Raw genomic sequence first — 24,367 nt, 5'->3', positions numbered from 1 at the left:
TAACAAAAACATACTGAAAAAAAATTGCATTATGATGGATCAGTCGAAAGATCCTAAGATTTTTTTCTTTATGGTATTCAAACAAATGCTAAAGTACACGAGTTTCCATCCCTTCTGTGATGATCTGCTGATTTTTTTATATATCTTATTTTTATTTTTTTAAGTCAATTGGAATCAGATTAAAACCCTTTTTTGATCAGTTCGAGCGTTTGTCCCGGGTACCCTTTATTACTTGTCACTGATGGATCTCGTCACCACTTCAGCTCTTGTTTTCCATTACACGGTGCCGGGTTGGATGGAGCCTGCAGTGTCAGTAGGATTAGCAGTGGCAGCAATTGTATCTGAAAGGCTTCACCTGCCATTTGATGAGTAATCGCTATTAACTTCGTTTTCTTTCACAAGAACGTTACCTCGAGGCAACATGGACGGCCTCCCTTTAAAAAAGTCGAGCAGTGTTTGCAGTTAATGACGTGTCTGGCAGATATTTATGGTTTTGTAGATACAGAAGTGTGAATTACTCTTATATTAGTTTATAGATTTACTATATAGAGGTGGCAATAGGGACATTCAACTGATACAAAGAACATGTTATGGAGCTAGATGGGGATTCCACGGTTATATATATTATATTAGGGAATTGCTTGTTATACAGCAGAGATCCCTTTAGAAGAAGTGTTCTGATAATAATGAAGCATAAGAAGAATTGAAATTCCTTGTAAACTTCTCAGTAGACCCAGGTTGTGTTTGACCGCCTGCGTCTGATGTGACAAAACACAGGCTGCCGTAAAAGGTTCCCAAAATTCTGCTGACTACAGTGAGAAAAATCTTTAAAACCCCAAAGCTCAGCAAGCTTATGATCAGATCTCTTTTACATGGGGTAAATCTGATAATCAGACATGGTCTATGCAATTCTATAATTTACAAGTGTAGGTTTCCCAAAGGAGAATAAAGTGTAGTAACAATTTCGGCCGGGGAACCCACAAGGACAACAAAGCCACTGCCGGGCAGCCATATAAAGGGGTTTTCCAGGACTAAAACATTGATGATGGTCTAACTCACATGATCTAAAGCTAAAGATAGGCATCAATTTTTTTTTAGTCCAGGACAACCCCTTTAAAACTCGATAGGGATCTGTTGGTCCTCCAGAGCCTCCACATAAAGAGGTCAATTCCTTTCCATATGCCCTATTGGAGCATAAGAGGATATTCACACACAGCAGTTAGGATGAACAAAAACGCTTCTGAAAAAGCGTTTTTAACGCGATTAAAGGAGTTTTCAATCACATTGAGAAACTCGCCAAAACCCGGTAAAAAAACACATGCAGTTTTGCAAATTCTTGTTTTTATGCAGTTTGTAACCTTAACCGCTACATATGGATATACTCAGGATCATCCAGAGCGCATAGCCATCACAAACCAGGTACATCTAAGATTATAAGGACAACTCATTGGGTGTCGTGCAATCTTTTCCTCTCCCACCGCTACTACTTTGGTCCCGAGTACACCACAATGCGTGGTGTCATGAAGAGCATCGTCGGGGGACCCTTTAAATAAGTGTTTATCCAAACCGGACAAACTCTTTGCCAGGGAACCCCTCTAAGCACGCTCAACTGGAATTAGAAATGGATTTTTATACCAGACAGCTACTTGAAGAATCATGGCGTCCTGGCAGGCAGTTAAGATATGAATAGATGTCCTCTATATGGAAATAATCGTGTATTATATGGACCGCAAATAAACACAAGATTAACCGTGTCAGCGTGATGTCCTTCTTACATACGCATCTTATATAAAAGGTTATTTGCAAATGTCACAGTAACGTAGAGAAAAAAGCACAATTTATTATGCACTACGACTATGTACGTCTTGAATATTTATTTTTCTTTGAAGTTTTCTTATCGCAAACCAACAAATGTTATTAAAGCGAGCTCCTAAATGCATCTTCCTCGGAGTGCGACATTAGGGGGACTGCGGATTTGATAAGACATTTTTATATGTTTCTTTATTATATTATATAGTGATTTAATTTTGTACATTGTCTGATTCATAGGACGCAATCATATAAACAAATTAATCTTGTAAAGTTTATATTCAATGAGGACCATCTTATCGAAAGACAAAGGCCTCACGTACCCGACCGTAGCTCTGCACACGGTCTGATTACGGCACGGATGGGCCGCGGAGTGTCATCCACGGGCCGTCCACTTCAAGGAGCCCGGATCTCAATTGCGGTCAGTAAAACGACATGTCCCATTTTTTTTTCCCGGTCTGGGCTCCAGGTTGGAAACCACGGTCGTGTGCATTGGTCCATAGGATAGAACGTGTATGATACTATCCGTAAATGCGGATAGTATGCGGCCGCAAATGCAATGTCGTCTACATGAGGCCAAAAAGGGTTCACAGTGAATATGGGCAGAATTAAAAACATGTTCCCTAAAAAAGAAAACCGCAAGTCCTTGTGTCATTTCAGCCATTCTTTAGTTACAGCACTTTTCGAACTATAAGGGCTCATGCATGGCCATATTTCAGATCCTTCCATAGCTGTAATATGGCACCCATACAAGTGTCTTTGTTTTCATATAAAATTAAAGACATACAAAGTTTTTTCTTGTGCGATGACAGGAGCCACCCAGCAGAAGCTTCCTCTTTCCCGATTCATTATGATTGACAGGTCTCCAGAAATCTTGTGTCTAACCTGCAGATTTTTGGTCTTTCTCCCCTCTTCATCATTTATGAAAATGCCCATTTTCTCTCTCTCATGCTTGCTGCCGAGTTGGCGGGCTTTTCCAGGTGTGATGTCAGTGACGTGATTGTCTCTGAGCCAATCAGATATCTCCCTCTGCTGTGTTTCCTCTTCTATCTCCTTCATGCATTCACATACACGCTGAGGCAGATAGACTGCACCACAAATCCCCCCTCCTCCCTCTCACAGCACAGACGCTAAGGCTGGGTTCACACAACCACATTAACGTCCGTAATGGACGGACGTATTTCGGCCGGAAGTCCCGGACCGAACTCCGTGCTAGCATCATAGTTATGTACGATGCTAGGAGCCCCTGCCTCTCTGCAGGACAACTGTCCCATACTGTAATCATGTTTTCAGTACGGGACAGTAGTTCCCCGGAGAGGCAGGGACTCCTAGCGTCGTACATAACTATGATGCTAGGAGCCCGGCTCCCTGCACGGAGTTCGGTCCGGGACTTCCGGCCGAAATACGTCCGTCCATTACGGACGTTAATGTGCTCGTGTGAACCCAGCCTTAGGGAAAAACCCTGCCACAGGTTCGCCCTCCTTCCCATATAGTATTCCGCCCTATACTATAAACATCATGTTTTTTTGGTCATGTTTAAGCGTGTACGTCCGGAAAGTTCCCGGTGTACGCGCTAAACGCGTCTATAGGACTCAATCGTTAGAGGCCAAAAGAGTTTTCTTTTGGCCTTCATCTGGCTAGTATACTGCAAAAAATAAGATAGACTACGTTATTACATCATGCGGGGTCCAACAAATCAACTTATAATTTTTTTATTTCTTTTTTTAAACATGGTAGCTTATGGGTGACAAATGCCGCTGTATGGCATCAGTCACAGGCACTGTTAAATGTATACATCATGAGCTTTTCATGACGTACTTGTTAAACAGATGCCATTATAGCCTACGGGTGGTGGATGCATGAAACAGATGCTTAACAGTGGCATTTGTCACCCATAGACTACAACGGTTATGGCACGAAAAGGGTCTTAAGAGTTTGCCGTATCTGCTTGACAGATACCATAATAATCTACAGGTGACGGATGCCACTGTTAAGAAACAGTCTGAGCCTACATTTAACATATGCGTCGGCAGCATTTCCGGCGTATACGTCGAATGTAGTCCAAAAAACACGTGAACGCAGCCTTACTTTTTTCTTTCTAGATGGATTTTATGGTCACCAAGGAGTCCAGAGAGACGGCTGGCAGACAAAAATGGGACCGAAGACTGCTGCAAGGTGAAGAAGATGCCACTTCCCCTAATAAGATATACAGATATAGCAAGTGCCTACACAAGAAATGGCGCGCTGGTCTAGTAACTTAGCATAGCACGCCATGGCTCCCTATCTATGTAGCGCGCCATTCTAATAGCTTGCTGTGATGAGCTGCGTGGATTGCGTGGCATGCCATTTGTCATGTTGGCACTTGCTTCATGTACATAAATATATTCTCATGTTATGCCGATTTATGCAAAAACACACAAAAAACATACCAGAGAGGTGAACGTTAATTGAAAGGCATGATAAATTAGTCGTTTTCATCTATGTTCGTGTTATTTCTCCAAAATAAAAACAGTAAAAATTTAGAGGAGTAACGTGAGAAATATGTCTTGCTCTAAACCATACTCTGATGATACTCTCCTATCACCATGCCACCCACACAGTTATTAAACAGAGGAAGGAAAATACTTGTTAGCGAGATGTATTTTTCGCTTTAATTCTGTTTACATGATTATACATGTGGCAGCGGAAACCTACGCAACTGCTACTTGTATCACCAGGCACCGATAATTAACGGCAGCGGAATGCATTATCGCAGATTATAACGTGCACATTCTGCTAGACGTGATCACTGTGATCAGATTGCGCTGCTTCAGTAATACTAATAATCAGTTGATTTATCACTTAGACATTAACAAGAGATTAGCACAATATTTAATTGTTTTAGAAAATGGACTATATTTTTGGAGGGTAGCTCACGGACACTGTGATTTAGGTTGTGGCACAGAGTGTGCTGGTACTTTCCTATATCTCAAGGAAATGTTAGCGTGAAGTGGTAGCAAATAGTAAACCGGCACTCTAAGGCTATGTTCACACTGAGTTTTTTGCAGGCGGAATTTGTCTCAAAATTCCATTTGGAAGTTTGAGGCAGATTTTCCTCTTCCTGCATGCCGATTTTCACGCCGTTTTTTCTCGCCGCGTGCATAAAACGCTGCGAAATACGCTTTCTCTGCCTCCCATTGATGTCAATGGGAGGTCAGAGGCGTAAACGCCCGAAGATAGGGCATGTCCCTTCTTTCTCCCGCGAGACTATTTTATCGCTCGCGGGAAAAAGCCGCCTCCGCCTCCCATTGAAGTCAATGGGAGGCATTTTCGAGCCGTTTTACGGCGCGGTTTCCGCGTCAAAAAAACTGTGTGTGAACAAAGCCTAAGCCTGGGTTCACTGTGTTTTTTGACAAGTTTTTTGGCGCGGAAACCGCTCCGCAAATAACTCGCCAAAAAAAAACAGCCGAAAATGCCTCCCATTGATTTCAATGGGAGGTGGGGGCGGTTTTCTCCCGCGAGCAGTAAAACCGGCTCGCGGGGGAAAGAAGGGACATGCCCTATATTCGCGCAATTACGCCTCTGACATCAATGGGAGGCAGAGAAAGCTTATTTCGCAGCGTTTTATGGCCGCGGGCGAATAACGCCACGAAAATCGGCGTGCAGGGAGAGGAAAATCTGCCTCAAACTTCAAAACGGATTTTGAGGCAGATTTTTCCACCTGCAAAAAACTCTGTTTGAACCCAGGCTATGTTCACACGGAGTATTTTGCAGGAGGGATATCTGCCTCAAAATTCCGTTTGGAAGTTTGAGGCAGATTTTCCTCTCCCTGCACGCCGATTTTCGCGCCGTTTTTCGCCCGCGGCCATTGAGCGCAGTGGGCATAAAACACAGCGAAATACGCTTTCTCTGCCTCCCATTGAAGTCAATGGGAGGTCAGAGGCGGAAGCGCCCGAAGATAGGGCATGTCGCTTCTTTTTCCCGCGAGGCAGTTTTACTGCTCGCGGGGAAAATACGCCGACGCCTCCCATTGAAATCAATGGGAGGCATTTTCGGGCCGTTTTTGCTGAGTTTTGCGACGCGGTTTCCGCGTCAAAAAACTCGGCAAAATACTCCGTGTGAACCCTAGGAGGCTTTTTGCACAGTGTTCACAGAGGGCAAAAATCATAAAGGCGCTGCAGTCCTGCTCGATGCGTAACAGGCTCACAAAATTCTGCAGAGGGTATATGCTCTTAAACATGGAGTGAGACTGGGGGGGCAGGTGAACCTCTGTCGCCAGCAACATAGATTGTGGTAATAAAATGAGAGATTTTCTATTTGAATTTTCCTCATACATTCTGCACAGTAGCTCAATGTTGGAGCTGGACTTCAAAAGGGATTTTATGTAAATAAAAAAAAACTTATCTGCTCCCCATAATGAAAAATGATGGCCCTTCCTAATTTACTTTGAGCATCAATTATTAAAAACATCTGATAGAAAAACTGGCCTTGTTGCCAATAGCAACCAGAGCTCCGCTTTCATTTCTTAAACTACTGTGGTAAAATGAAAGCTGCACGGTGATTGGTTGCTATGGGCAACAAGGCAATTATTTGTTAGACAGTTTAGATAAACGAGCTCATTGGTGCTTTGGGTTTGTTCAAGTACCAGCCATTTTTAAAAAAAAATCTCTGCCAGCAATCAGGGAATTGTCCTAAACATGTCCAACTGACATATGGCTCATGGAGTTCATCAGAGCTCTATTGTAACGAGCGGTGCACCCGAATCAGCAGCACACGAACGGGACAGGCTTTCACCCCCTGAACTTAGACTTGAATGTTTCCATCCACTGACTGCAAGCAGAGAGATTAGGGATTATGTTAAACACGATGTAATTGATTTATCAGAACTACTGTAAAGTGGATCACCCATGGCAACCAATCAGATTCCACCCTGCCATTTTTCAGTGACCCTTTGGAAAAATAAAAGCGGCAACCTTATTGGTTGCTATAGGCAACTGCTCCTCTCGCACCATATTTTTTTTTACCTTTTAAATCTCCAAAGTAAATTAGAAACCTGCTTTATTTACATGAACCTGAAAACCCTTTTGAATAACATTGCTCTGCAGACATTGCTTTATTCAGTGCAGACCTACTCTTAAGGCCTTATTCACACGAACGCATTTCACATCCACATGCTGTCAGCTTAAATAACGGACAGCTCACTGACCAATGCAATTCAAAGGGGATAATCAGACGTGCTGTTGTGAGTAAAGCCTAGAGGAACATTCCAGGCAAACCTCATACACTCATGCAAGTCCTGCACTACACATAAGGGCTGATTCAGACGAACGTGACGTTTTTGCGCACGCAAAACACGCAGCGTTTTGCCTGCGCAAAAGCCACTTACCTGCTCCGTGAGGCATCATCATATGATGCGCGGCTGCGTGCTTTTCGCGCAGCCGCCATCATGACACGGCATTTGGATGTTTGGAAACAGAAAAGCACGTGGTGCTTTTCTGTTTACATTCATCCTTTTGACAGCTGGTGCGCGAAAGAGGCAGTTCACACAGAAGTGCTTCGATGCGACCTGCGTGGTTTTCACGCACCCATTGAAGTCAATATATGCGGAGATATTGAACATGTCGCGCTTTTTACGCAGCGGACAAACGCTGCGCAAAAAGCACGGACTGTCTGTACGTCTGTACTGCCCCATACACTTCTATTGGTCCATGCGAGCCGCGTGAAAACCACGCGGCCTGCACGGACGCAATTCACGTTCGTGTGAATCCGCCCTAAGGGTATGTTCACACGCTTAACCAACGTCGTCTGAAAATATGGAGCGGTTTTCAAGGGAAAACAGCTCCCGATTTTCAGACTTTTTTTTAGCAACTCGCGTTTTTCGCGGCGTATTTTACGGCCGTTTTTGGAGCTGTTTTTCTATAGAGTCAATGAAAAACGGACGAAGTACTGACGTGCACTTAATTTTTGCAGGCTTTTTTTTTTTCTTGGAAAAACGGCTGAAAAATTGGAAGCAGAACGCCTAGAAATATCTGCCCATTGATTTCAATAAAAAAAAAACGGCATTCTGTTCCGACCAGGCGTTTTTTTACGCGGCTGTCCTTCAAAACGGCCACGTAAAAAACGCCCGGTCGCAACAGAATGTTCTGCTTCCGATTTTTCAGGACATTCACGGACCGAAAAACGGCTGAAAACACTACCTGTGTACATAGCCTAAGGCTGGATTCACACGAACATGTTACGTCCGTAATGGACGGAACGTATTTCGGGCGCTAATCCCAGACCGAACACACTGCAGGGAGCCGGGCTCCTAGCATCACAGTTATGTACGACGTTAGGAGTCCCTGCCTCGCTGCCGGACAACTGTCCCCGGCTCCCTGCAGTGTGTTCGGTCCGGGATTAGCGGCCGAAATACGTTCCGTCCATTACGGACGTAACATGGTCTTGCGAATCCAGCCTAACCGTAACAGTTTTGCCATAGTGTTCCTTCAGGTTTAATGCACACGTTGCGTATTAAGTGCGGATTTGCAGCGCAGATTTTCATGCGGCAAATCCACAGCCTAATACATTACCAGCAAAGTAAATGAGATTTCAAGACATCTCATCTACTCAGTGCAGATTTTTCTGCGTGTAAATTGACCTGCGGTGCGCATTTTAAAACCCGCAGCATGTCAATTCATTCTGCGTTTCCACTTGCGAATTGTATCCGACTAGAAACACGCACCAAAACACGCAGCATAAAACCGCACCTATTTCCGCATCAAAATATAAATACCACACCTAAAAATGCATCAAAAATGTGGGTGCGGTCTTAGCCGCAGAATTCCGTGCGTACACCTGCGGTTTTGGTGCGGATTTTTCGCATCAAATTATGCAACGTGTGCATGTAGCCTCAAATTGGCCTAGTCGTATTTAATAAGCTGCGCTATCTGCAGGTGCAGATTTTTACGGATCTGGAGAATGTCCGGGAGTATGTTTAACTTTGGGGACGGGGTGGGCACCTCCGCTCCCCTTTTATATTGACTGTTACACAGGGAGAAGACAGGATGGATGAAAATCCTTATCCCTCTGCCGCTGCCGACATCGTATTAATTGACTGCTTCAGTGAACTCCAATCCCCCTAACAAGACTACGTGGCTGTAGCAAACACCTTAAGCGTGAGGCTGTCCTTCCGCAGATTAAGACATACATTTTTAATTCCAGCTGATGGGTAACATTCCGGTTTGGATATTTAACATCCTGGACGAAATTGACTTGTGGCAGAAATGCAAATGACCAGAATAGCAATGAGCTGAAGTAATTAAAAAAGGCTTCATCATGCTTTGTGATTCAGTAAATTGCAGTATAATAATAAATATAATACAGTCCAGTGATTGATGCTTCTGTAAACGCACATAACAGTTGGCGCGCGGTTCGGTGCCAGGTACGGGGTTTAATAGTTCAAGATCATCAACAACTAGTAAACCCATAAGCAGCATAAAGAGTGTTGTAGACGAGCATCAGAAGACCAATAATAAGGAAAATAGAAGACCACAGATATATCATAAGACGACCAGTGAGAAATACCGGCCCCGGGCCACACACACCGCAATGACGGTCAGCTGACGGACTTACATTGTGAACTTTATGTAACCTCCAAAACCCACACAATAATGTTCTGTTAACGTCCTCATAAAGCTGGAGAAGGACTTAAAAGGGGAAGAATAGAAAACAATAAGTTCCTTGACGATCTAGGACGATTAAAAAAAAATGTAAGAGGGGGCGGAGCTTGCTGCGCTGAGCGATGGTAGTGTGATCCCGGAGCTCTACCTCACACTCGTCGAAACCAGCGGATAACACCGATAATTTGCCGTCAAATATGGGGAAAACAGGGAAGGACAAGACCAAGGACACTTTGGGGACCCCGAGACCTCCTAAATCATTACCGGAGATGGAGAAATTCTTTAAGAAAAGAGGGGCTTCTCCGGGGAGAAGATCCAAGATGGCGCCGGACAGAGCACACGAGGATCAAGGAGCAGAGGACTCAGACAGCTCATATGCTCCGTCGGAGTGTGCAGGAGAAGCGGACGCCGATCCTATATCAAAGGCTTACCTGAGGGAGACCCTGATGCAGGCTCTCACACCAGTGGTGAGTGAACTGAGAGAAATAAAAACGGATCTGCAACACATAGGTCACAGGGTCCTGGCGCTGGAGGAGTCACAGGCTGCAGTTATGGAGCGACAGGATACCATGCATACGACCACAAAAGAGCATACTAATCATCTGAATGCCTTATACTTACATATGGAGGACCAGGAAAATCGTAGTAGAAGGAAGAATATTAGGCTTCGGGGTCTTCCGGAATCTGTCGCTTTTGATTCCTTAGCAGGTACTGTGATGCAGATTTTCTCCTCCCTGATAGGGGCTGACCGGATGGCTTCACTGGTGATAGAGAGAGTTCACAGGGCGCTGAGGCCTAAACCTACAGCTACTGAACCTCCGAGGGATGTAATTTGCGGTATTCTCAGTTATGTACATACGGCAGCCATTTTAAAGGCCGCGAGGGATAATCCGGAGATAAATTTTGAAGGAACTAAACTGGCGGTGTATCAGGATCTGGCAGCTAGCACGCTGGCAAAACGTCGCATCTTGAGGCCTGTTACAGAAGCGCTGAGGGCCAATAAGCTACCAATTAGATGGCTTTTTCCTTTTGGCCTGGCGACAATGAGAGCGGGGAGACAGATAACTATCCGTACGCCGGAAGATTTGGAGCGAGCTTGGAAACCGCTGGATATGGATCCGATTGATGTCCCCTCTTGGATGCCAGTGGCAATGGATCTCTCGAGGCCCCGAATGAACCGCCCATGGCAAACGGTGGGGTATTCCAAGTCACCTCAAAAGAAGAACCGTCTGCAGGTTGTGGATAATCCATGAAGGTTCGATGGACCTTTAAGATGGCAGATGATCAGAACGAATCTGGAGTGGCAGTTGGTAGATAGTAATATCTAGGATTATCTTTTGATTTGGACTGCTGTTACAAGAAGGACTATCTGCTGGATCAGAAGGTCGTGATAGTCTGTATGTGAGGATGCCACACGGCAAATGCCTATTTTCTTTTGTTGCTTTGTTCTCTTTCATTTTCTTTAGCCCCTGTATTCCCCCTCCTGCTATTCCCCCCCCCCTCTCCCCCCCCCTTTTTTTCCTTCCCCCCCTTTCCTTCCCCTTATTCTTCCTTTCACCCCCCCCCCCTCATTCCCTTGCCCCCCCACCTGTCCTCCCTCTCCTCCTTAACCTTCTTCTCTACTTCCCCCCCCTTTAGATATGATTTCTTACGCTACAGGTGTGGGTTGACCTCACTACACTAATACCTTGTACATTTTGCTAGATCTGATAGTTCTATTTTCAAAGTGGTGTTTAATTGTAATAACTTTTATTAAGCACTTTAAGTTTCGATGAAGTGTTTACTGTCTCATGGTGGGCTTTGTTTATCCCCCCCCCCGGGGACAGGGGTCAATTGTGAGGCCTTTGTCTAAGGGCTTTGTTTCTCCTTATTTCGGGATAATAAGGAGGATCGTACGTAATTTCTTCTTGTTTTATGTGTTTTTTGTATGTTTTTTTATTTTCTTGTTTTTGTTTTTGGGAATGTTTATATTTGGAAGATATCTCCTTCTTCTGTATTGGATGGCTAGGGCTGGATGTCTCTTGGATGAAGTTCCAGGGCTGGGGGTCTATTGAGCTAGTATCTGGTCAAAAATATAAATGGGTAGGTTGAAATTTTGCTCCTTTAATGTGAAGGGACTGGGATCTCCTCAGAAAAGATCTAGGGTTTTTGGCTCTTTACGTATACAGGCCCCTGAAATTTTATTCTTACAAGAGACGCACTTCCGACCGGCACATATTCCTACGCTACCGGTACATACATATTCACAGTGGTTTCACAGTACTTATTCCTCTAAGTCACGGGGAGTATCTATAGCTATTCATAAGAATGTCCCTTTTCAGGTGGAGACATCCAAAATGGACGAAGGAGGGAGATATCTTTTCTTAAAGGGCCAGATGTACGGAGTTAAGTTTACGTTCGCTAATTTGTATGCTCCCAATGTTGGGCAATATGGATGGTTGCGATCTACTTTAATGTCCCTTAAGGCCTTTACAGAAGGTCAGCTTATTTTGGGTGGAGACTTCAACGTTTCCCTGGATCTGCCGATGGATTCCACCTCGTTGGTGCAGGCGGTGACACCTCTGATGCTCCGCAAACTTAAGGTGCTCATGTCTAGACTGGGCATGGTCGATGCTTGGAGGGTGGGGAATCCATCGGTTAAAGATTTTACATTCTATTCTGCTCCTCATGGTACATATCATAGAATAGACTATTTTTTCCTTCCCTTGTCTCTGTTAACGAGCCTGCAGCACGCCGAGATTGGAAGTCTCACAGTCTCTGATCATGCGCCAGTTAGTATTGTTTTGGAGTTGGGGTGTGTTCCTCAAAGGGAATGGCTCTGGAGACTCAACGACAAGATCATAGCTCAGGACGATAATAGTGCGTCTTTGGCCTCTAAATTGGAGGAATTTTTCAAATTCAATGATTCTCCACTGGTATCCAGACCCATTCTATGGGAAACACATAAAGCGTATATGAGGGGGGAGCTTATTGCACTAGCCTCTTATCTTAAGAAACAACGGTCTAAACGGATTCTTAGCCTAGTGTCACGGATATCTGAAACGGAGAGATTGCATAAACAAGGGGACCTCCTTGTAGACTATAAAGGGCTGTGTTCATTGCGGCAGGAACTTAGAGACCTACTAAATTACAATGCTGCTAAGGCGTATAGAATGGCTTGTGGTCAGACATACATGCATGGAGATAGGGGATCTAAGCTGATGACTAGGTTAATCAAACAAAGGCAAGCTAAAGTGTTTATAGAAGCTGTTAAAACTGAACGAGGGGACAGAGTAACCTCAACGCCACATATTGCTAAGGCCTTTCAGACATTCTATTCAAAATTATATAATTTATCTGCTTCTGCCGAGGGGGCCCTTAATCCTATATTAGATAAACAGGAACGCATTAATGCTTTCTTGTCGGACATAGTGGCTCCTCATCTCACTCAAACTCAGTGTGAGACGTTGTTGGCACCTGTCACGAAGGAGGAGGTGGAGAAGACCTTAGATTCTATCCCCTCGGGGAAGAGTCCGGGCCCGGATGGGTTGCCTATCTCTTTTTATAAAAAATTTAGAGATCAATTAGTACCAAAATTCACAGAAGTATGTAATTCCTTATTGTGTGGATCCTCTCTCCCTGCGCAATCTTTAGAAGCCTTTGTTACTATTCTTCCCAAGGAGGGGAAGGACCCTGAGCAGTGCGGAAGCTATAGACCCATCTCGTTATTGAACTGTGACGTTAAGTGGTGGGCAAAAATTTTAGCGACACGCATGCAATCGCTCTTACCCTTAATCATAGGAGAAGAACAGGTGGGATTTGTGAAGGGGAGAGAGGGCAAACACAATGTGAGTAGAGTTCTGCATGCTATTATGCAGGTACGTAAGTCTGGGGGTTCTATGGTTTTGTTGGGCACCGACGCCGAAAAGGCTTTTGACCGGGTCTGCTGGGAGTACATGAGGAAGGCGCTATTGAAGTTTAATTTCCCAATCACATTCATAGATGCTATATTCTCACTATATAAAGGGCCCTCTGCTAGAATTCAGGTGAATGGATCCCTATCAACCCCCTTTCCCATCTCGAATGGAACTAGGCAGGGATGTCCCTTGTCTCCGTCCCTTTTTGTTATAATGATGGAGCCCCTGCTATTAAAATTTCGTCAGACTGAGGGAATCCAGGGTCTCAAGCTTGGGGGACGCATACATAAGACAGCGGCCTTTGCAGATGACCTGTTGCTCCTGGTTACGAACCCACTTACAGCACTCCCGCGGGTTCTAGATGTTTTCACTCAATTTGGGGATATATCTAATTTTAAAATCAACTATGGGAAATCTGAGGCCATGGGTATATCAATACCACATGACAAGTTAAAACACTTAAAATCTATTTCCTCGTTTAAATGGCAAGACTCGGCCATCCAATACTTGGGCGTTAAAATACCAGCGGATCCTAAACATATCTTCTCCATGAATTTTGCGCCTCTTGTCCCAAAAATCCAAAAATTTTTAAACAAAATCGACATTCCCTTCCTCTCTTGGATGGGAAGGAAAAATTTATTAGCCACCTATGTGCTCCCACAGATCCTGTACCCATTGCAGAATATTCCCATAGACCTTCCGGCTAGCTATTTTAATAGATTCAAGAGACTATTTACTAATTTTCTATGGAGAGGAAGGCGCCCCAGATTGGCTCATAGGTTACTTATCCTAAAAAAGAGACAGGGGGGATTATCAGTACCGGATATAGGGTTGTATTATACAGCGATCCAACTTCTCCGCTGGTCACAACTGGCTAATGATTCTCTCAAACACGGATACCTGGATCTGGAAAGAAGGGTCCTCTCGGATGAGTACTTGCATTTACTTTGGATTAAGGCACCGTTACCCCCAAAAACTATTTTAGTCAGTGACATAACGAGAGGTATGCTCAAAGTTTGTCAAAGGTCTACAGTATTGAATATGGCTAAGGGGGACCTCTCTCCAATAGCTCCATTAGGGACTCTACCCTATTTTAAGGAAAAGGACACATCTTTAGGGGTGATACTAAGGCCTTTACTGGGTTCACTTCGGGTCAGGGAGGTCACTGCTAGGAGGGTAGTCCCGGATTTACAAGAGCTAATAGGTAAAGTAAGGGAAACTGGAGAGGCTACATGTGCTTCGCCCGCGACATTTCTTCATCAGAGGGGCTTTGAATTGGCGTGCTGCAGGTTCTTGACTGGAGCCCCTACCCCATACCCGGATCCTACCTGGATGGAAAATTACACTCTCATGCCTCAGTCTCCGATCAGGGCTCTGTCAAAGATTTACACCAATCTTTTGTTAGACTTAGCCCCAACCAAACCCTGTTTCTTATTGGCATGGGAGAAGGAGTTAGATATTATCCTTACACAAAGGGAAGTGTCCTATATTTTGACTAGATCCCATGGGTTCTCGTGCTGTGTGAGACATCAGGAGAATTCCTACAAATTACTGACCCGCTGGTATAGAACCCCTGCTTACTTATATCAGATTAGGCTTATTGCATCGGATGTATGTTGGAGATGTGGCATTTTTCCTGGGACCTTATCTCATATATGGTGGTTTTGCCCCAAAATTAAACCCTTCTGGGCTCAAGTAGAAAGAGCTATTAATGATATAGTGGGAGGCTCGGTGGAATTGACGCCCACGCTGATACTTCTATGGCTTCCATCTGGAGACTTCACCCCTGTACGCAGAGACTTAGCTACTCTAATGATCTCAGCGGCTAAACTGCTGATACCACAAAAATGGAGAAGTGAGAACCCACCATCGATAGATATGTGGTGGGCCAAAGTACATCAATTACACTCAATGGAAGAATTGGTGGGCTGGCATTCTTTTTCTAGGGCTCTGTTTTTAAAGGTTTGGAAGCCATGGAGGGAGTATCATAAGAAGGAAGGTACAGGAGGGTGAGGAGATGGGTGGGATAAAGAGATAAAAAAGTAGTGGGTAAGTAATGAAGGAAGGGGAAAGGAAGATGCGGAGTAAGCGTTCAATGAAGGTCAACAGGTGAGGGGAATTGTGGTCTAATGTCCTCTTTACCTGGGGGAGGTGTAAGGGATTGGTGTCAGACCCTGCAGGGGGTGCTAATTAGGAGAAAGGGGCGCCCGGGAGACAGCCAGCCCTATGGATATAGGGATATGAAAGTATTAGCGAGCTATGGTTCTTATAATATACGCAGAAGATCCAATGTGATGGAGATATGGATTGTTACCTTATGATGTGCAATTTTCTTTTCTTTTTGTTCTGAATGTAGTGTATTGTGATTTATTTTATTGTCAGTTATGGTATTGTATGTTATTTTCTTTTCTTTGTATGTATCTCGATAGGAATCCAAGAGGAAATGACTTTGAAGTGAAATATATCTTGAGGATCTAAAATATGTGGGAATGGCCTATTTGCAATTTGGGTTGTGAAAGTCATTGTTTCTATTGCACTGCCTTTATATTGTTAATTGTTAAATGTCAAATGTTAATTTCATATGCTGAGGTCATATGATGTGTGTATTAACTGCAAGTTGTTGTAAAATACAAAATAAAGAATTTATAAAAAAAAAAAAAAAAAAATGTAAGAAACAACATTTTCTGTTTCAGAGTGAAGATATCTGAAAAAAGAAAAGCCAACATGTTGAAAGCAGATTTCACGCCCAATAAAAATGAATGCAGGGATAGAAGTAGTTTATGGACAATGTAAAACTTTAAAGTTGTGGTAAAAGATTAAGGGCTTATTTAGACGAACGTGATATACGTCCGTGCAACGCGATCGATTTTCACGCGCCTCACACAGACCTATGTTAGTCTATGGGGCCGTGCAGACTGTCCGTGAGTTTCACGCAGCGTGTGTCCACTGCGTAAAACTCACACAGCCGTGGTTTCAACAGACTGTGTGAAGGGTCCGTGAGAAAATAGGACATGTCCTATTTTTTCACGCTTCACGTATCCCTCCACAGACTCATCTATAAGGGATGCGAGACATCGCGTCCCGCAGCGCAGAGCACGAATGCACCTCAGATGTGAAAAACTACAGTTTTTCACATCCGTGATGCGCAGCGCTCGTGTAAATAAGGCCTAAGTCTTAGCTGCAATACCAGACACAGCCAATACATCAGTGCGGCGCTGAGTCTAGGGAAAAAAAGCACAGCTTATTACTAATATTATACAACCCACAGTATTTGTTCAAAGCCAGTGGGAGAAATATATTAAAGGGGTTATCCGGGATATGAAATTTTATTAGGGTCTGGAAGTAAAGTAAATATACCAAAAAATAAAATAAAAAAGCAATACTTACCTATTTACCTATCCTTGCCCCCAACGATCCAGATGATGATGCTCCGGCAGCACTCCTGGTGGTTGTTTACATGCACATAGGATGTGACCGCTGCAGCCAATCCGAGGCCTCAGCGGCCATAGGTTGTGTTTCTGCCAGAAATACCATTAGTCATCAGTGAGCCTCGCAGAGCCCTCTGATTGGCTGCAGCAGTCACACGCTACGTGCATGTAAACAACAACCGGGAGTGCCGTTGAAGCATCATCGCTGGATCGCCGTGGGCAAGGAAAGTATTGGTTTTTTGGTTTATTTAATTTCCAACCCCTAATTAAAAAAATTCACATCCCGGATAACCCCTTTATGACTGGCGTGCCTTAAACTAGTTTACGTTGGTGGAAAACGTGCCAAATATATTTAGAGAGGCACACATCTTAATATAATTGGTGCATTTTTGTTTTTCCGTGTGAAAGAAATATAAATCTATGCCTGCTATAAGCAGGTGCATAATTGTGGCATTACTGACGCTGGTTTCTGGCGTAAATTATGATAAATGTGTCGTTCTGAGAAAGCCCCGCCCCCTTGACTAAACCCCACCCCTATAGGTAAAAAGTTGCATATTTTAGCGCAACTAATGTTGCCATATTTAGCGCCAAATGTTGCCTTTTTTTAAGCCAAAAAACTGGCATAAACCGGTTATCCATCCCCCCCAGGTGTGTCTAGTTCGGAGTACCGCCCTGAAAACCATATGAATTAGTATTAACACTTGCAAAAAATGATGCAAATATGAGATATAAATGTTATGTGAACCTGGGAAAAAAAAAATATGCATAAAATCCTCAGCAAACATCTACATAATCGTGGCGCTTGTATCGCGCAATCTAGAGGTCAGGTCGTTATTTTGTCAGCATTTCCGGTTATAAAACGGCAATAATACATTTATAAAGCTTAGGAGAGAATTTACCACCGTTATCTCTTCATGGGATCCGCCTGCTCCGGACTTGTAAGGTTTAGCAACTAGCGCTGGGGCTGAAGAGGAGATATAATCACCGGATATTGTGATATGGCGTAAATAAATAATAGAATATAAGCAAACCAGTTCATCTCCAGTGAGGGCAAAGGACACTTGTGGGGATCCGGCGTGACGTGCCCCCATGAGTTCATCAGTTACGGACATGTGGGAACGCTTGCAATTAATATTTGCTAACATTCTGGATTTACCAGATGTTAAGTGATCCAAAGCAGCAGCGGTCATGACAGTAAATATTATACTTGGGGGTTTTATGAAGTTGGATGAGCTATAAGGAAATATACGGCAGTATACCGGGTTTATTTAGTAAGGAGAATTGACTGGTCACAATGTGCATGGCGGTACCATTCCCTGCTCCACTCCCACACGCTGAGCTACCACGGGCAAGGGGATTATCAGATCAATGAGGCTTTCATTTATAGGCAATAATGAGTGCAGGGGCGTAGCTAAAGGCTCATGGGCCCCGATGCAAAAATTCTTACTGGGCCCCCCCCCCGCAAACTTTTCATGGCCGACGGTCCGCAGCTTTCAGTTGCATCGCTGGGTCTCCTAAGTGACCCAACAATGCAGCACTAGCAGCCGGGGGCGTCGCTAAGGCTGGGTTCACACACCCTATTTACGGACGTAATTCGGGCGTTTTAGCATTGAATTACGTCCGAAAATGCGGCTCAAAAGCGTTGGCAAACATCTGCCCATTCATTTGAATGGGTCTTACGATGTTCTGTGCCGACGGTCATTTTTTTTTATGCGCCGCTGTCAAAAGGCGGCGCGTAAAAAAGACGCCCGCGTCAAAGAAGTGCCTGTCACTTCTTCAGACGTAAATGGAGCCGTTTTCCATGGACTCCATAGAAAAACAGCTCCAATTACGTCCGTAATGGACGCAGCGAAAGACGCCTGCACATGCCATTACGGCTGAAATTACGGTGCTGTTTTCTCCTGAAAACAGCTCCGTAATTTCAGCCGTAACAGACGCTGCCGTGTGAACATACCCTCAGGGCTTAAAATGTCAGGGGAAATAGTCCCAATACATATGTGTCCGCCCAAAAAAAATGTGTGTATAGGAGATAGCATAGCATATCTATAGCACTACGACCCTATAAACTATGGATAGGATTAGATACAGTGGCTGAGCAGACAGTATCACACATGATAGGATTAGATACAGTGGCTCAGAAGGCAGTATCACACATGATAGGATTAGATACAGTGGCCCAGCAGACAGTATCACACATGACAGGATTAGATACAGTGGCTGAGCAGACAGTATCACACATGATAGGATTAGATATAGTGGCTGAGCAGACAATATCACACATGATAGGATTAGATACAGTGGCTCAGAAGGCAGTATCACACATGATAGGATTAGATACAGTGGCCCAGCAGACAGTATCACACATGACAGGATTAGATACAGTGGCTGAGCAGACAGTATCACACATGATAGGATTAGATACAGTGGCTCAGAAGGCAGTATCACACATGATAGGATTAGATACAGTGGCCCAGCAGACAGTATCACACATGATAGGATTAGATACATTGGCACAGCAGACAGTACCACACATGATAGGATTAGATACAGTGGCTCAGAAGGCAGTATCACACATGATAGGATTAGATACACAGCTCAGCAGACAGTATCACACGATTGGATTAGATACAGGGCCCAGCTCGCTGACATTGTGTCTCCAGCGCTGGACCCAGGATAGGTAAGAATAATAATTTTGCTTCTTTATGTGTTACTGATTATTTTTGTGGTTTTTTTACAGGTTCGGTTGTTGGACTTCGGATTCAATGACGGCGTTTTTTTTATTCTCAATAAAATGGTTAATGAGGGTTGTGTTTTTTTATTTCAATAAAATATTTTTTCTATGTGCTTGTATCTTTTTAAACTTTATTATCACCGCCTTAGTAATGGCCGCCGGCTGATTGACAACCTTCATTACTAAGGCGGAGCTTAATGTTAGCAGGTGCAGAGGCTACACTAACCCCCATTATTACCCCGGTACCCACCGCCACCAGGCGTACTGGGAAGAGCCGGGTACGAACCAGTACCCGACCATCTGTAGTGACGGGCAGGCACCGGGGTGGACGCAGGCTGGTAGTATTAGGCTGGGGAAGGCCAAAAACAGTGGCCCCTACCACCCTGGTAATGCTGCCTGCTGCTGCTGCTGTGTTGTATCTGGCTGGTTCTGAAAATTGGGGGGGACCCCACATCGTTCTTTCCAATTATTTTTTTTTTTAAAAAACGTGGGGTCCCCCCCATTTTTCATAACCAGCCAGATACAATAAAGCAGCAGCAGCCTAGCATCACCAGGGTAGGAAGGGCCACTGTTTTTGGCCTTTCCCCTCCTGATAATACCAGCCTGCGGCCACCCCAGTGGCCGACCATCACTACAGATGGTCAAGTACTGGATCGTACCCGGCTCTTCCCAGCACCCCTGGTGGCGGTGGGTACCGGGGTAATAAAGGGGGTTAGTGTTCGCCTCTGCACCGGCTAACACTAAGCCCCGCCTTAGCAATGGATGCTGTCAATCAGCCGGCGGCCATTACTAAGGCGGTAGTAATATAGTTTAAAAACAAACACAAAGACATAGAAAAAATATTTAATTGAAATAAAAAAAAAAACCCACACAACCCTCATTAACCATTTTATTGATAAGAAAAAAGCCGTCATCGAAGTAGTCCTGGAATCCGACGTAGTCCAACGACCGAACCTGTAAGAAAACACACAAAAAATGATTAGTGACACATGTGTTAGGCTTAGATACAGGGCCCATGTGTGATACTGTCTGTGGGACCCTGTATCTAAGCCTACCACAACGTAGGCTTAGATACAGGGTCCAGCAGACAGTAATCTTATACAGTATAAGATTACTGTGTGCTGGGGCCCTGTATCTAAACCTACAGTGTGGTAGGCTTAGATACAGGGCCCAGCAGACAGGATCACACATGGGCCATGTATCTAAGCCTACCATGTGATTGGCTTAGATACAGGGCCCAGCAGACAGGATCACACAATCTGTGATCCTGTCTCATGGGCCCCCTAAGCCTGATACATCGTAGGCTTAGGGGTTGTGCAGTTCCTAAACATTGATGGCCTATCCACAGGATAGGCCATCAATAGCTGATGTGTCGCCCGGGACCCGCAAATCAGCTGTTTTGAAGGGGCCGCAGCACTCGTACAAGAGCTTCTCCCCTTCATTTCACTACTCGCCCACACTGTGAATCGCCGACACGGATTCACAGTGTGACCGGAATGAAGTGACAGGAATGAAGGGGAGCAGCTCTCGTACGAGTGCTGCGGCCCCTTCAAAACAGCTGATTGGCGGGTCCCGGGAGTCAGACCCCGCCAGTCAGGGCTAACCTTACCTTCCTCTTCGGCCGCGGCGGGAGTTCGGTCGTCTCGCTGCTGTGTGCAGCGCTTAGCGCTATGACGTCATGCGCTGCGCACAGCGCTTGACGTCAGGACCTCCGCTGCCATCCGGAACCAGGAAGGTAAGTAAAGTATGTTACTATAGTAACAGGGGCCCGCGGCCCGAGTTACTATAGTAACTTTTTATTGATGTGGTGCGGGGGGCCGTGGGCCCCCCTGGCTTCGGGGCCCGGTCGCAATTGCGACCGCTGCGACCCCTATAGCTACGCCAGTGAATGAGTAACTTATTCAGATTTATGTACATAGAAGATAGATTTTTATAAACTGCCATGAGACGTGCTCGGTGAGGTCTCTTATCCACAGTCAGCTGCTTGAATGAGACTGCATGACCCAACGTGGCTACAGGGAAGGATTCACAGGAGATTAGACGGATAATATGAGACTCCAGCCAGGAAAATTATTTTCAGCAACTTATTATTAGAATATGGGCATCGAGAGGAATAAAAGACAAACTTAGTCAAGTGGTTATGTCTGTCCGTTAGTTGTAGACTACGGCATCATGCACACGACCGTTGACGTATTGCGGACCACATAACACGGATCCTAGTGGCTTCCGTGTGCTGCCCATTTTTTGTATTTTTTTTGCAGACCCATACACTAGAATAGGGGTGATGGACCGCAAATACAGACATGTTCTATAATTTTCGAACCGGACACCAGGAGGCGCTAAAAAATACGTACGTGTGATTCAATAGGCCATCCACACAAAAAAAAGGATACCACACTGAAAAAAACAACGGTTGTCTGCATGAGCCCGAAAATATTTCAGATCCCGATTAGTAATCTGTTCCTTATTAAAGGAACCGGTCACCAGCATTTCACCTATTAAACCAGCAATGGTGGGCGGGTAAAAAAATCATTTTTATGTAACCTATAATTATCTTCTAATTCGGCTCTGTACAGTTAGTATTCAGTTTTTTTAGTGTTCCCGCATCGTATGCAAATGAGCAAAAGAGTCATATATTCGTTTGAAAAGTCCTAATTTCATTCCTCAAATCTTTCAGAGTTAACCCACCTCCTTACTTTTGATTGACAGCTCCTCGTCTCCCCCCAGAACACACATAATCCCGCGCATCGATGTCCTGTTCATGCGCACAATGAGACACCATAGCGGCACATGCGCATTTACTAAATTTGAGGCCCCGACGAAGCAGGGAAGGGTGTCGATGCTGGTGACTGCTTCCCTTTAAAGTGTAGTTAAACGTTTGACAAACTTCTGAGATGTCATAGTGACATGTCCAAAGTTTGGATTGGTGGGTGTCCGAGCACCGAGACCCCCACCAATCGCTAGAACAAAGAAGCTGAAGGGCTTGTGTGGGTGCTCAACCGTGTCTCTTCGTGTCTGTTCGGCTGTTTCCGGAAATAAATGTATCGGTGTACGGACTCAATAGAAAGTCTATCAGCCCTTACACCAATACACCGGCATTCCGGAAAAAACCGAACAGACAAGAAAAAGCAGAGCACTCACACGAAGACTTCAGCTGCTTCGTTCGAACGATTGGTGGGGGTCTTAGTGCGCAGACCCCCACCAATCCAAACTTCTGACATGTCTCTATGACATGTCAGAAGTTTGTCAAACGGTTAGCTACACTTTAAGGTTTACATGGCAGGAAGGGCAGAGTGCCACTGCCCCTTCAGAGTATTACCAGACACAAAGCCACGCTCTTACATGTACGGTGTTTGCCGCAAAGAACCAATTAGGTGGGCATAGCCCAATAATTCTAGTAAGCAATGGGGGCCACCAATGGCAAATCATAGGTCATTAATCTTTAAAAGCACAGAAAAAGATTTTAATTGGCACATTGCTCTAATTTGGGTGGGATTCATCAACATCACTTCTATGAGGACAGCTTAACTGTTCCCATACAGGCTGTACTTCAGCCAGTGACTCCCTTTTGTTTAACCCAAGATAAGTGGTGCCACAGGTACATTGACACTATTGATTCCCCATCTATTCTCTATAATCCCTGGTCAGTCGTCGCAGCTACAAAGATGAGAACACATATTGGTGACTGTACTAGGGGACCCAGTATATTGCACTATGTGCGGTTGGTGAACGCTAAACTGAACAGTTTAAACATATTAAGGGGTTCTAGCCAAAGTGGCCCCGCTAATAAAAGGACTTTAATATGAACACGTGGCCGATAAAATAATAACGGCTAAGCAAGTGGCAAGACAAAAACAAAAATTAAAAGCCTCGGCTCCCAAGATTCCCGAGCTACTTGATAGTAACTCCCTGCTCTGGGGGAAAGAGGTCCTGATTAGGGGCCCCCTCTAGGACATCCATATGCCATAATAGAGCATATGGAAAGGGGTTATTGAGATGGGAGGGAGACAACCCATATTATTGAAAATTCATCTAGCTAATCCTATGTAGTTAGCTTCTGGGAAGTGTACAAGAAAACCAATATGGCCACCACTATAGATCCCTTTGGGGTTTGTTCAACATTTTTTTCAGACTATTAGGCCACATTCACAGGTTGCAGATCCGGTCAGTATTTTGAAGATGAAATCAGGAGTGGCTGCAAAGTAGAGTATACATTTTTCCGTAATATTCCCGTGTGTTTAGAATCCAGTCTTGGTTTTTGCTTTAAAGTACTTATGCAAAATACTGACCAAATCTGCAATGTGTGAATGAGGCCTTGAATGTCAAATCTATCTTAAAGGGATTTTCCCATAATAATTATCACCAGGATTGGTGATAAATATCTTTAAATAGGTCGCTGGGAACCCCACCGATCACGAGCTTACCTTGCCATTCCTGGGAGCCCATAGAAATGGAGCGGTAGTGCGCTTGCTCAGCCACCTCTCCGCTCATTTCTATGGGGCTATGGAAGATAGCACTCAAAAACACCATATAATGCGCATTACCGCTCCATTCCTATTGGTCTCCCAGGAACGGCAAGGTAAGCTCGTTCTCATGATCGATGGGCGTCCCAGCGGTCGAACCCCCACCAATCAGATACTTATCACCTATCCTGTGGATAGTTGATAAATACGGATTATGGGAAAACCCCTTTAACATACAGTGATACATCCTCTGCTCGTGTACAGTTCAGAAACCATCAGAGCAACATACAGGTCATCATGTAAACCTCTGCTTTGCCCACCACGCCTTGCTGAGACTTGTGGTCCGCCAAAGTCAACACGCCACTTACCTTGATTTAAACGAAATACGCAGGAAAATGATGCA

The 24,367-nt window shown here is 44.6% G+C and overlaps 1 protein-coding gene across 1 annotated transcript in view; it reads right to left on the bottom strand.

Moving 5' to 3' along the window:
• Positions 1 to 24,367, bottom strand: part of PKP4 (plakophilin 4) — a 222,781-nt gene that overhangs the window by 98,962 nt on the left and 99,452 nt on the right. The window lies entirely within an intron of this gene.

Source organism: Rhinoderma darwinii, chromosome 6 (genome assembly GCF_050947455.1).
Source record: "Rhinoderma darwinii isolate aRhiDar2 chromosome 6, aRhiDar2.hap1, whole genome shotgun sequence".
In the NCBI taxonomy this organism is placed as follows: domain Eukaryota; kingdom Metazoa; phylum Chordata; class Amphibia; order Anura; family Rhinodermatidae; genus Rhinoderma; species Rhinoderma darwinii.
This window is presented reverse-complemented; position numbering and strand designations above follow the sequence as displayed.